Source organism: Tachyglossus aculeatus, chromosome 4 (assembly GCF_015852505.1).
Source record: "Tachyglossus aculeatus isolate mTacAcu1 chromosome 4, mTacAcu1.pri, whole genome shotgun sequence".
In the NCBI taxonomy this organism is placed as follows: domain Eukaryota; kingdom Metazoa; phylum Chordata; class Mammalia; order Monotremata; family Tachyglossidae; genus Tachyglossus; species Tachyglossus aculeatus.
In genome coordinates, this window is record NC_052069.1 from 114,179,246 (window position 1) to 114,193,619 (window position 14,374).

A 14,374-nucleotide genomic window follows, 5' to 3' on the forward strand; every position below is an offset into this window, starting at 1 on the left:
ATCGACGGGAGATCGATGGGCGATGATCGATGGGCCGCGGGCCCCCCCCCCCGCCGCCATCACGGGCCGGACAGGCCCTCCGCACGCCCCCCCCCCCGTCGCGCCAGACGCACGGCACGCACGGGGCCGGGACACGCCCCCCCCACGCACGGCACGCACGCAGCGAGGCCACGCCCCCTCGACGCCCCGCCCACGTTACGTAGGCGGTGACGCCGCGCCCCCTCTGGACCCCACGTGCGAGCCCAGGCCACGCCCCCTGCACGCCCTTCCACGCACGGCACCTGCGCGGCGAGGCCACGCCCCACGCAAGCGGCGAGGCCACTCCCCCTCCACGCCCCGCGCACGGCACGCACGCGGCGAGGCCACGCCCCCTCCACGCCCCGCGCAGGCACGTACGCGGTGAGGCCACGCCCCGCCCCCGACACGCGCGCGGTGACGCCACGCCCCCTCTGGACCCCACGTGCGAGCCTAGGCCACGCCCCCCGTACGCCCCTCCACGCACGGCGCGTACTCGGCGAGGCCACGCCCCTCCACGCCCCACGCACGAGGCGGGGCCACTCCCCCTCCACGCCCCGCCCACGGCACGTGCGCGGTGAGGCCACGCCCCTTCACGCCCCCGCACGCGGCGAGGCCACGCCCCCTACGCGGCGAGGCCACGCCCTCTACGCCCACGCACGGCACGCACGCGGCGAGGCGCGCCCCAATGACGGCACGTACGAGGTGAGGCCACGCCCCCTTCGAGCCCCGCGCCCAGCACGTACGCGGCGAGGCCACGCCCCTCCGCGACCCGCACGCGGCGACGCCACGCCCCCGCTGAACCTCACGTGCCATCCTAGGCCACGCCCCCCCCTCCCCACCGACGCACGGCACGTACGGGCCGAGGCCACGCCCCCACCGCGCCCCGCGCACGGCACGTACGAGGCGAGGCCACGCCCCACGTACGGCACATCATCATCATCATCATCATCATAATAATGACAGCACTTTATTAAGCGCTTATAATAATAATAATAATAATGTTGGTATTTGTTAAACGCTTACTATGTGCAAAGCACTGTTCTAAGCGCTTACTATGTGCAAAGCACTGTTCTAAGTGCCGGGGAGGTTACAAGGTGATGAGGTTGTCCCACCGGGGGCTCACAGTCATCACCATCATCAATCGTACTTATTGAGCGCTTACTGTGTGCAGAGCACTGTACTAAGCGCCTGGGAAGTACAAGTTGACAACATATACAGACAGTCCCTACCCAACAGTGGGCTCACAGTCTAAAAGGTCTTCACCCCTATTTTCCAGATGAGGAAACTGAGGCCCAGAGACGTGAAGTGACTTGCCCAAAGTCACCCAGCTGACAAGTGGCGGAGCCGGGATTTGAACCCATGACCTCTGACTCCAAAGCCCGGGCTCTTTCCACTGAGCCACACTGCTTTTCTGATCACCTTGTATCCCCCCCAGCGCTTAGAACAGTGCTTGGCACATAGTAGGTGCTTAACAAATACCATCATTATGATTATTATTACCTCAGCTCCCGCTACTCCGCAGGTCCCCAGGAAGCGGTCGTCCTCACCTACTGGCTGCTGGGCCCGTCCCGAGGGGCTCTGGGAGTGGCACATAATGATAATAATAATAATAATAATAATAATGGTATTTGTTAAGTGCTTACTATGTGCAAAGCACTGTTTTAAGCGCTGGGGGGAATACAAGGTGATCAGGTTGTCCCACGTGGGGCTCAGTCTTCATCCCCATTTTACAGATGGGGTAACTGAGGCCCAGAGAAGTAAAGTGGCTTGCCCAAGGTCACACAGCTGACAAGTGGTGGAGTGGGGATCCGAACCCATGAACTCTGACTCCCAAGCCTGTGCTGTGCTCTTTCCACGGAGCCACACTAGACTGAGCCCCTTCCTTCCTCTCCCCCTCGTCCCCCTCTCCATCCCCCCCATCTTACCTCCTTCCCTTCCCCACAGCACCTGTATATATGTTTGTACAGATTTATTACTCTATTAATTTATTTATTTTACTTGTACATATCTATTCTATTTATTTTATTTTGTTAGTATGTTTGGTTTTGTTCTCTGTCTCCCCCTTCTAGACTGCTGGGTAGGGACCGTCTCTATATGTTGCCAATTTGTACTTCCCAAGCGCTTAGTACAGTGCTCTGCACATAGTAAGCGCTCAATAAATACGATTGATTGAATTCTCCTCAGTGAGACCTCGACCTTCTATCTACCCCTTTTAAAATCCCTGGCTGGTCATCATAATACTACTACTAACAATACTTGTTCATTCATTAAATGAATGAATTAAATAAATACGATTGATGATGATGATGATTCATTCATGTATTCAATCATATTTACTGAGCGCTGTGTGCAGAGCACTGTACTAAGCGCTTGGGAAAGTACACTTCAGTAATAAAGAGAGACAATCCCTGCCCACACCGGGCTTGTTTGGCCCTTACTGTGTGCCCAACACTGTTCTATGGTGATCGGGTTGTCCCACGTGGAGCTCACGGTCTTAATCCCCATTTTACCGATGACATTACTGAGGCACAGAGAAGTTATTATTAACAATAATAACAGTACTTTTTAAACGCTTACTGTGTGCCAAGCACTGTTCTAAGTGCTGGGGCAGATACAAGGTAATCAAGTTGTCCCACGTGAGGCTCAGTCTTAATCCCCATTTGACAGATGAGGTAACTGAGGCACAGAGAAGTGAATAATAACAATAATAATAGTACTTGCTAAGTGCTTACAGTGTGCCGAGCACTGTTCTAAGCACCGGGGTAGATACAAGGTAATCAGGTTGTCCCACGTGGGGCTCACTGTCTTAATCCCTATTTTATAGCACTTAGAACAGTGCTTTGCATATACTAAGCGCTTAATAAATGCCATCATTATTGCTCTTATTACAGCTGAGATAACAGACCCAGAGACGTTAAGTGACTTGCCCAAGGTCACGCAACAGACAAGCGGCAGAGACGGGATTAGAATCCACATCCTCCGACTCCCAAGCCCATGTTCTTTCCCTGAAACCTCGCTCCTTCTCTAATGTAGTCCAGTCCCTGCCTAGAAGCAGGGGATTGATAAGCTTCCGCGTGACAGATTCCTCACCCTCTTTTGCGTGGATGTTCCAGAGTTTTCACATGGTGAATTTTTCTCCTTTGTAATTCTTTTCGTAACTCTCAAAATCCACCCCCCTCCATGGGCACGTCCGACCCCATCCTTTCACGTCTTCTCAAAACGCTTGCCGCCTCCCTTTCCTCCCTAAACCACCATCTTCAACTGTTCGCTCTCCATTGGTTTCTTCCCCACTGCCTTCAAACGTGTCCATGTCTCCCCCATCCTAAAAAAACCCTCCCTTTACCCACCCACCCACCCGGCCATCTCCCTCCTACCAATCCTCTCTACCAAACCTCTCCAAACTCGTTGAGTATGTGATCTGCACCCTCGGTCTCAATTCTCTCCTTGACCCCCTCCAATCTGGCTTCCGTCCCCTACACTTCACGGAGACCGCCATCTCAAAGGTCCCAAATGAGCTCCTTCTTACCAAATCGAATGGCCTCTACTCCATCCTAATTCTCCTCAACCTCTCAGCTGTCAACGTTGTCAACTGCCCACTTCTCCTGGAAACGTTACCCAACCTTGGCTTTACCGACACTGTCCTTTTCTGGTCCTCCTATCTCTCTGGCCTCTCATTCTCAGTCTCTTTTGCTGATTCCACCTCTGCCTCCAATCCTCAAACCTCCCTCAAGGTTCAGGCCTGGGTCCCCTTTTATTCTCCATCTACACCCATTTCCTTGGAGAACTCATTCACTCAGTCTTCTCGACTGTGAGCCCGCTGTGGAGTAGGGACCGTCTCTATATGTTGCCAACTTGGACTTCCCAAGTGCTCAGTACAGTGCTCTGCACACAGTAAGCGCTCAGTAAATACGATTGAATGAATGAATTCACTCACTGTCTCTATATGTTGCCAATTTGTACTTCCCAAGCGCTTAGTACAGTGCTCTGCACACAGTAAGCGCTCAATAAATACGATTGATGATGATGAATTACCTCTCTGTGGATGATCCCCCAATCTTCATCTCCAGCCCTGAGCGCTCTCCCTCTCTGCAGTCTCACATTTCCTCCTGCCTTCAGGGTATCTCTGTTTGGATGTCCAGCCATCACCTCAAACAACATCAAAAACAGAATTTACCTTCCCACCCAAACCCCGTCCTCCTCCTGACTTCCCCGCCAAGGTAGACGGCACCGCCATCCTTCCTGTGGCACAAGCCCGTAACCTTGGCATTATCCTTGACTCCTCTCTCACATTCAACCCTCGTATTTAAAACTACCACTAAATCCTCTCAGTTCAACCTCCTCGACACCGCTAAAATCGGTCCTGTCCTCGCCATCCGAACCACTACCGCCATAATCCCAGCACTCATCCTATCCCGCCTTGATTACTATATCAGCCTCCTCGCTCCCCACTCTGGTCCATACTTCATTCTGCTTCCCAGATCATTTTTCTACAAAAAGGTTCAGTCCAGGCTTTCCCACTCCTCAAGATCCTCCTTTGGTTGCCCATCCACCTCTGCATCAGACGGAAACTCCTTACCATCGGCTTTAAAGCACTCCACCTTGTCCCCGCTCCCTGTTTCTCATCATCATCATCAACATCAATCGTATTTATTGAGCGCTTACTGTGTGCAGAGCACTGTACTAAGCGCTTGGGAAGTACAAGTTGGCAACATATAGAGACAGTCCCTACCCAGCAGTGGGCTCACAGTCTAAAAGGGGGAGACGGAGAACAAAACCAAACATACTAACAAAATAAAATAAATAGAATAGATATGTACAAGTAAAATAGAGTAATAAATATGTACAAACATATATACAGGTGCTGCTCTCACCCACGTCCCCCCTCTGGCCTTCGTACCCACTATCACCTGTTAATAAATAAGGTACTCGTTAAGCATTTACTATTGTGCCCAGCGCTGCCAAGCTGGGGGTAGATACAACTATGAGGTAGGAAACATTCCCGGTCCCACACGAGGCTCACAGTCCAACTAGGAGGGAATACCATTTAACCTCCATTTTACAGATGAGGATGCCGAGGCACGGAGCAGATGTGGGCAGTTGCTTGGTGAAGTCAGAAACCAGTGCTGGAACCCAGATCTCCCAACTCCCCATCTGTTAATCAGAGAGGTTTTTTAGTGGGAAATTCTTCCAGGACCCAAACCGGCACTTGGCAAATCAGGGGCCGGCCAACGCTTGCGGGGAGAGCGCTGGGCAGGCGTGGGGACCGATTCAACGCCAACCCTGGAAATCAATGTCACCTTTTTAGACAGGGCAGCTGGGTGTGTGGGGAGGGGATGGAGAAACGTGAAATCCTAACGCGTTGGGAAGCAACTACTGGTCGGCAACTGGGAGGCCCCGAGGAAGGTGACCCCCACAGCCGAAATTCCACATCTACCTAGCGCTTAGAACAGTGCTTTGCACATAGTAAGCGCTTAACAAATGCCATCATCATTATTATTATTATTACCTAAGCTGATTCCAAATACGACACACCAAAAACGGATGGGCAAAATGCACCTGAAGGTGAAAGGGAAGGCTCTACCCGCACCGTATACATAAAACGCTCTGGAGCCGAGGACAGCCGATAAGCTGTGTTTGAGGCGAACTAAACTGTGCAGAAAACCCGAAGAGGATGCCACCGGTTGAGGTTGGATAAGTGCTTGAGGGGGAAAAAAAAATTGGTAGATTTGGTAGTACTGCTGCGTATAGACTGTGAGCCCGCTGTTGGGTAGGGACCGTCTCTATATGTTGCCAACTTGGACTTCCCAAGCGCTTAGTACAGCGCTCTGCACACAGTAAGCGCTCAATAAATACGACTGAATGAATGAACGAATATAAGGATTTAAAAACAGCAGTAACAGTGATATTTGTTAAGGGCTTACTGTGTGTCAAGCACTGTTCTAAAGCGCTGGGGGAGATCAAGGATGATGAGGTCAGACCCAATCTGTCCCCCACACAGGGCTCATACGGAACAAGAAACAAGTGTTAGGAATGGACGTGATTTCCTCGGGACTTCGGCTAGCACGACGCTTAACTTGTGCCCGGGAGTTAACGGGAGGCTCGAAGGTACCGGAATCTGATTCTGCCCATTTCCCCCATCTCAAATAACCCTTCTTGACTGCGAGCCCACTGTTGGGTAGGGACCGTCTCTATATGTTGCCAACTTGTACTTCCCAAGCGCTTAGTCCAGTGCTCTGCGCACAGTAAGCGCTCAATAAATATGATTGATTGAAGTGCTAGAGCTATTCAGTTGCTAAAACTACTAGTTACGCAGGATCGCCGAGAAGGAAACATTAAAATATCTGAACGGGTACCTTTTTACACACTGGTAGGAAGGATAGCATAGGCTTTTCTTCTCCGGCACGGTGGCTGGGTGCATCTTCTGAAAGAAATACTTCTGATGGACGGTGAATCAACCTAAGCTGTTATCTGTCAACGGGAATAAGTCAGCGGGAAATGGAACAGAGTAGTGCTGAATCCGCAGAAGTACGGGCTAATATGACCAGACGCAAACCAAAAATTCTGCCAAAGCCTCCCACGGAGGCTTTATTTAATCATCATCGTATTTATTGAGCGCTTACTGTGTGCACAGCACTGTACTAAGCGCTTGGGAAGTACAAGTTTAATGAGCACTTACCATTCGTGAGCTGAGCATAAGACACAATCCAAAGACTAGAAATCTTTGAGTCAGTCCTCCAACCTGACTCCTACACCTTCCACTGGTCTTATCCAGATCATTGCTGAGATTCCTCTTTATTTTGACCCTGCTTTTCCTCCGTCCTAGTCATGGCTGAATCACTTCCTCTCTCAACTGTACACGTGATTTTAAGTCTTTTATCTATTTCGGCTAAAAATGTTGCGGCCAACGTTTCCTCCGAAAGGCAGGATCGGGGCAGCCTCGTCTCTGAAATCTGCGACCGTTTCAGTCAGATTATCGGCTCCAAAGAGCAGACCCGCTCCACGCTGACCTCGGACTCACGTCTGCCCAGGGCTAAGCTAATGTCAGTGGAAGAAAATATATCGGTGCCTCCCTGCCTCAACTGCGCTTGGCTTGTTAGCCAATGAAAGTTAGAAAAAATGGCTACTAGCCCTTTTTGGCAGCATCCCACCAAGGTTATTTATTGGGAAGCACTCAAAATAGAGAAGCGGCGTGGTCCAGTGGACAGGAGTCGGGCCTAGGTGTCGGAAGGACCTGGGTTCTAATCCCAGCTCGGTTACTTGCCTGCTGTGTGACCTTGGGTAAGTCACTTCACCTCCTCTTTGACTCAGTTACCTCATCTGAGACTGTGAGCCCACTGTTGGGTAGGGACTGTCTCTATATGTTGCCAATTTGTACTTCCCAAGCGCTTAGTACAGTGCTCTGCACACAGTAAGCGCTCAATAAATACGATTAATGATGATGATGATGGGGATTAAGACTAAGCCCCATGGGGGGGACGGACTGTGAATTTAGGACTGTGCCTGGCTCAAGAGGTTGGGGAAGCAGCGTGGGTCAGTGGAAAGAGCCCGGGCTTTGGAGCCAGAGGTCATGGGTTCAAATCCCGGCTCCGCCACTTGTCAGCTGTGTGACTTTGGGCAAGTCGCTTCACTTCTCTGGGCCTCAGTTCCCTCATCTGTAAAATGGGGATGACGACTGCGAAAATGGGGATAAGGACTGTGAGCCCCCCATGGGACAACCTGATCACCTTGTAACCTCCCCAGCGCTTAGAACAGTGCTGTGCACATAGTAAGCGCTTAATAAATGCTATCATTATTATTATAACCTGATCATCTTGTAAACTCCCCAGTGCTTAGTAAGCGCTTAATAAATGCCACCATCATCATCATCATCATCATCATCATTTCAAACAGGCAGGGAGTTTTTGCTGTGGGAGTCGGTACGTCTTTAGCTGCTCTCCACCCATGGCTCAATCATCATCATCATCAATCGTATTTATTGAGCGCTTACTGTGTGCAGAGCACTGTACTAAGCACTTGGGAAGTACAAGTTGGCAACATATAGAGACAGTCCCTACCCAACATCACAGTCTAAAAGGGGGATTTCCCTAAATTTCCCTAAATGAGGGAAATCAGTAAGGCTGGCTTGGAGGAAGCTTTCACAAGACAAATCATATCTGAAATTCCTTAACTTCCACTTCACTACCCCCTTCAGACCTCCCAAGAATGCAGAACAGAAGCGATTTAAAATATTTTCACATTCAGATGCTGAAATAATATAACTAGATGGCCCAAAGTTTTAGATTCATGAGATAAAAAAAAAATGGAAACCAGAACTACACCTGGAGAGAAAACAGCCAGTTCAACTGTACACCTGTCACACTAATGTTTAGATTAGTGCAGATAGTTTAAGGTGAAGTCACATCCAATAACAACACGAGGGAATCGATCAACTTTTTCTTAAAAATAGAAGGCAGATGATGAAATTGCACTTAATTCTGAACGAATTCAGATAGGTCCTATCGATTCCATGTTTTGCTTAGTCAACACTTTCCTCACGGCTTCTTCCAACTCCCCTGTACAAAAAGCGCTCAGAACGAGCGCTTGTACGTCCTGTTTAACTTCCGACATGTCAGTGGACCATTCCCTTTTACCCTCATCTATCCCGCTGATCGGTGTCGGACTTCCTATCGTCAGAGAAGGAGGGGTCCAGTACAGGGTTCACAAATCCAGCAGACTCCGAGTTGCCGTTGTCATCCATTTCGGCACTCACAAAATCAATCTTCCTCCTGCATGAACTCAGAGGTCTGTCCTGAAGCCACCTAAGGAAGCGTCTTGGGGAGAAAGGACAGAAGAGACAAGGGCCAAGGTTCGAAACACCCTTGGCTAATCGGGTCAGTGGGAATGCCATCTCGGGGCTCATGGCTTCTAATGGCTAAAACGTCGGCAAAAAACAGTCCCCCATGAGCCCTGCCTTCATTAAACCTAGTTTAGTATTAGATTTGCCTCAGGCAGATTTTTTTTTTTGCCTCAAGCTGTTATTTTTTCAGTTGTCATCCTGTCTGTGTTAGTCCTGTTTCATCACTGTTCTTCCTCCTGCTTCCACTAACTGTCGGCAATTTTTGTCCGTCCCCCCCGTGAAACTGTAGGCTCCTAGATGCCGGAAAATGTGTCTGGCCACTGTAGTACTCTCCTGAATGATTAGTACGGAGCCTAGCGCTCAATAACCCCGATTGAGACCAAGGATTTTCCTACTAAAAGAATGATCTTTCTAAGAAAAACCCAAAGAACCAAAAATGCAAACTTGCCCCATGCAGGCATATCCCACAGAGTCCACCCCAACCTCAATCCTCACTTACTCTTGAAGCTTTTAAATCCCCCTTCAAAAATTAATTTTTCATTTTATGGAAAGCACAGCCCAATATAATAAAGCAGCATCTTTTAGTATTATGGATTCTGGCATAAGTGAATTTCATTTATCCCACTACAGACTCCTTAATTCTAACAGAGACATGATTGTAAATTCCTATCGAGTATGTTAGTATAAATATCTATAAATTACATATCATAAATTATTTATCTATATTAATGTCTGTCTCCCCCTTTAGACAGTAAGCATTTGTGGGAAACGAAGGCATGGGACGGGAAGCTGGATTCTGATCCCGCCTCCACCGCTTGTCTGCTGTGGGAACTTCGCCAAGTCACTTCACATCTCTGTGCCTCAGTTCCCTCACCTGTAAAATGGGGGTTAAGACTGTGAGCCCAAAGGGGGACATGGACTACATCCAAACTGATTAACTTGTATGTCTATCCCAGCGCTTACACAGTTCCTGGCAAACAGAAAGTGCTTAAACACCATAAAAAAAGAAGAAATACCTAATGCCACTTGTATTCCACTCTCCCAAGGGCTTAGAACAGTGCTCTGCACACAGTAAGTGTTCAATAAATACCACCGACGATGGATAATGGTCCCACCGGAATTATTTCTATATACCCTGACCTTCTAGAAATTTGTTTTAAAAGTTCTGCTCCTACGGAGCCAGGACACCAGCTGTGAAATTCCTTTTACAGCAGAAATCAATAAGTACCACATACACCTTATATTATATTATATGCTTTTTAGGCATATGTTCACAATTTAGAATGTTATGGGGTTCTCTAACTAGCATCCCATGGGGATGACACTTTTCTTTTAACTGCTGTTACTTTCTGGCTTGCTTATTACTCTATTTACTTATTTATTTATTTTACTTGTACATATCTATTCTATTTATTTTATTTTGTTAGTATGTTTGGTTTTGTTCTCCGTCTCCCCCTTTTAGACTGTGAGCCCACTGTTGGGTAGGGACTGTCTCTATATGTTGCCAACTTGTACTTCCCAAGCGCTTAGTCCAGTGCTCTGCACACAGTAAGCGCTCAATAAATACGATTGATTGATTGATTGATTTAGAGAAGCAGCATGGCTCAGTGGAAAGGGCCCGGGCTTTGGAGTCAGAGGTCACGGGTTCAAATCCCAGCTCCGCCAATTGTCAGCTGTGACTTGGGCAAGTCACTTCACTTCTCTGGGCCTCAGTTCCCTCATCTGTAAAATGGGGATTACGACTATGAGCCCCCCGTGGGACAACCTGATCACCTTGTAACCTCCCCAGTACTTAGAACACTGCTTTGCCCATAGTAAGCGCTTAATAAATGCCATCATTGTTATTTTTATTATTCTTTCATTACGGATGCCTGTCACCTCGAATTCACTTTTACTCTATATTGGGGACGTGTTTCCCAACTCTGCTATACTGTACTCTCCCGAGTGTTTCGTACCATGCTCTGCACACCCTAACCCTTCAATAAATGATTGATTTGAACCAAAGAGGTGCCTGCTAGTTTTAGTGCCTGCTACAGAACTATGTAAAAACATCTAACTGCTACCTTCACAATTCCTTGAGAATTAACCACAGTGAGCATCACTTCAATCGTATCCATTGAGCACAGAACTCCAGTACTACAGAACTATGTAAAAGCATCTACTTGCTACCTTCACAATTCCTGGTAGTGAGCCATCGCTTCATTCAATCATATCCATTGAGCACCTACTGTGTGCACAGCACTGTACTAAGCACTTGGGTGAATACAATATAACAACAAACAGACACATTCCCTGCCCACAACGAGCTCACAGCCCTCACAGCTACATTCACCTGCAATTAACAGAGCCTTAAAGCAGGACCTGGCATCCCACACACCCAGGGCACGGCATAATGGCCAGACGGGCCTGGTTCTAATCCCAGTTCTGCCCCTTGTCCGCTGTGTGACCATGGGCAAGTCACTTCACTGGGGATTAAAACTGGGAGTCCCAGATTGCGTCCAACCTGACTAGCTTGTATGAACCCCAGAGCTCAGAACGGTGTCTGGCACATATTTTTAAAAAAAAGTTGGGGGGGATGAACCTGGGCGGCAGAAGACCAGGGTTTTAACAATCAGTCAATCAATCAATCGTATTTATTGAGCGCTTACTGTGTGCAGAGCACTGTACTAAGCGCTTGGGAAGTACAAGTCGGCAACACAACAGCTGACTCTACCTGCTCTGTGTCTTTGGGCAAGTCACTTGACTTCTCTGCGCCTCAGTTCCTCCATCTGCAAAGTGCGGATTGGATACCTGTTCTTCCTCCTACTCCTATGAGCCCCACGTGGGGCCTGATTATCTCGTACCTACCCAATGCTTGGCACAAAGCAATGACTTAAACACCATAATCTTTTCCCCTCTAGTTACCCAATTTGATTTCTTCCCCATGAATTCAGCCAAACCCCACTTGAACCTACTTAAAAAAGTGAAAGAAACAAAAAACCCCCAAAAACAAGAGGGATCTCTTTCTAAATCAACTTGCAAAGTCTCCTCCAGCCACTGCCCCCGAAGGATTAAGAGCTAGGGAAACATTCTTCTAAAAGAAGGAGAACGGGGAACCATAAAGTCAAAGCAGATGGCCCCAACTTAGAATCGCCACTCTCGTGTCTCTGCAAACTCACTCAAGCGGAACAGGTGACACGAATGTGGGATGGAAGAAATGAAACGGATTGGCAATGAGCAGTTTCACAGGAAAACGCCGATGCATTATTCCAGGAAAAATGCCCAGTGTATATTTCAGAATTGTCAAATACAGCGTCTTGAGGCGACCACAGAACTGACACATTTCCCTTTCGGACTCAGTCCCCCCCGTCCTTTAAATCACATTTGGTTGGCTTGGCTAGCGCACTTAGGATCCACTTATCAGCTGTTCAGATGACCTCCTTTGCCTTCACCCAATCTGCCACGTAAGCTACACATGTAGGAACCAGACTTTCAAGATTTGATTTCAGTTGGGGAGGGTTCACATTAAAAAAAAAAAAAAAAAGCAGAAAAATAAACCCATCCAAGAACAAGGCCTAGAAGTTTCAGAAAGCTTTGAAAAATGGATTTCTCACAACAGCAGTAGCACACATTGCACCAGCTTTACTTCGAGATGCAACGTATCTCAGGGGAAAGAACCCGGGCCTAGGTGTCAGAGGATCTGGTTTCCAGGCCCGGCTCTGGCATTTGTCTACTCTGTGACTTTGGGCAAGTCACTTAATTTATCTGAGCCTGTTTTCTCTTCTGTAAAATGGGGATATCAGAAGCAGCGTGGCTCAGTGGAAAGAGCATGGGCTTTGGAGTCAGAGGTCATAGGTCCCGGCTCTGCTCATTGTCAGCTGTGTGACTTTGGGCATGTCACTTAACTTCTCTGTGCCTCAGTTACCTCATCTGTAAAATGGGGATTAAGACTGTGAGCACCCCGTGGGACAACCTGATCACCTTGTAACCTCCCCAGTGCTTTGCACATAGTAAGCGCTTAATAAATGCTATTATTATTATTATTATTCTCCCTTCTACTTAGACTGAGTGGAACAGGGACTCTGTCTGCCCCAATTAACCTGCATTTACCCCAGCCCTTAGAATAGTGCTTGACACCCAGTAAGTGCTTAAAACACCATACTTACTATTATTCCTTATGAAGCAAAGACAATACCCACTGTGTAAGGATTTAGACACCCTCAGTGAAGAGGATAATTTGTCCTTATCTTTATCACTATGCACTAAAGCAGAAGGGGCCAGAAAACTGCTCTCCCCAATCACAGGCCTAAGCAAGACCACAAACCCTTGATGGAAATTCAAACACCCTACACGCTACTCACGGGACCAGCAGACCGGCATTTGTCTCTCCTGAAGTTGGGGTAAAAAAATAATAGTCTGCCACCCCCTCCCAGTCCATTAGATAGCATTATGTGGCTAGAGCACGGCCCTGGGAGTCAAGAGACCTGGGTTCTACTCTCAGCTGTGCCACTTGTCTACTTGCTGTGTGATGACCTTGGGCAAGTCACTTTTTTAACATAGCAACCGCTTCTATTCCATTAGCATTCATTCAATCGTATTTATTGAGCGTTTACTGTGTGCAGAGCACTGTACTACGCACTTGGGAAGCACAAGTTGGCAACATAGAGAGACGGTCCCTACCCAACAGCGGGCTCACAGTCTAGAAGTCTAGAAGCATTCGATCGACTTCTTCAAAAGAAATCCATTAAATCCATCAAAGGTATTGATTGAGTGCTTGTGTGCAGAGCACTGTGTTAAGCACTGCAGAAGGTACGATAATAATAATAATAATTTGGGTATTTGTTAAGCACTTATTATGTGCAAAGCACTGTTCTAAGCGCTGGGGAGGATACAAGGTGATCAGTTGTCCCATGTGGGGCTCACAATCTTAATCCCCATTTTACAGGTGAGGTAACTGAGGCCCAGAGAAGTGACTTGCCCAAAGTCACCCAGCTGACAAGCGGCGGAGCCAGGATTTGAACCCATGACCTCTGACTCCAAAGCCCGGGCTCTTTCCACTGGGCCACGCTGCTTCCCCAACGATACAACAGAGCTGGTAGACAGGCTGGCGCTTACCAGTCTGGAGGGGATGAGCTAGTTCTTGGTACCACTTAGGCTTTGTTCCAAAAAGCAACTTTGCATCCGTCTACTGCAAACCAGGTTCACGCGCCTGGTCACAAGAACAGGAAGAGCATCAGGTCCTCTTTAGGGATAAATGGCCAGGATACATCGATTTACTCCGGATTGTTACATTTGATCGAAGAGTTAAAAGCGGAGGATTTGTGGCACCAGGTCACGGGGCTGGTATTTTACAAGTTTTTATATGCACTGAAGCTGCCCAGCTAGTGCTCGGATTGACGACAATATGTTCCACCTAAATATTCCTCAGGGCTTTGGTGAGAATCACGGGACGGGATTTATGTCTCATGTCATCGAACGATGACACTCGTGGCAAAAATCTAGCCTGTAAGCTCACCGTGTACGCAGGGAACGTGCATACCG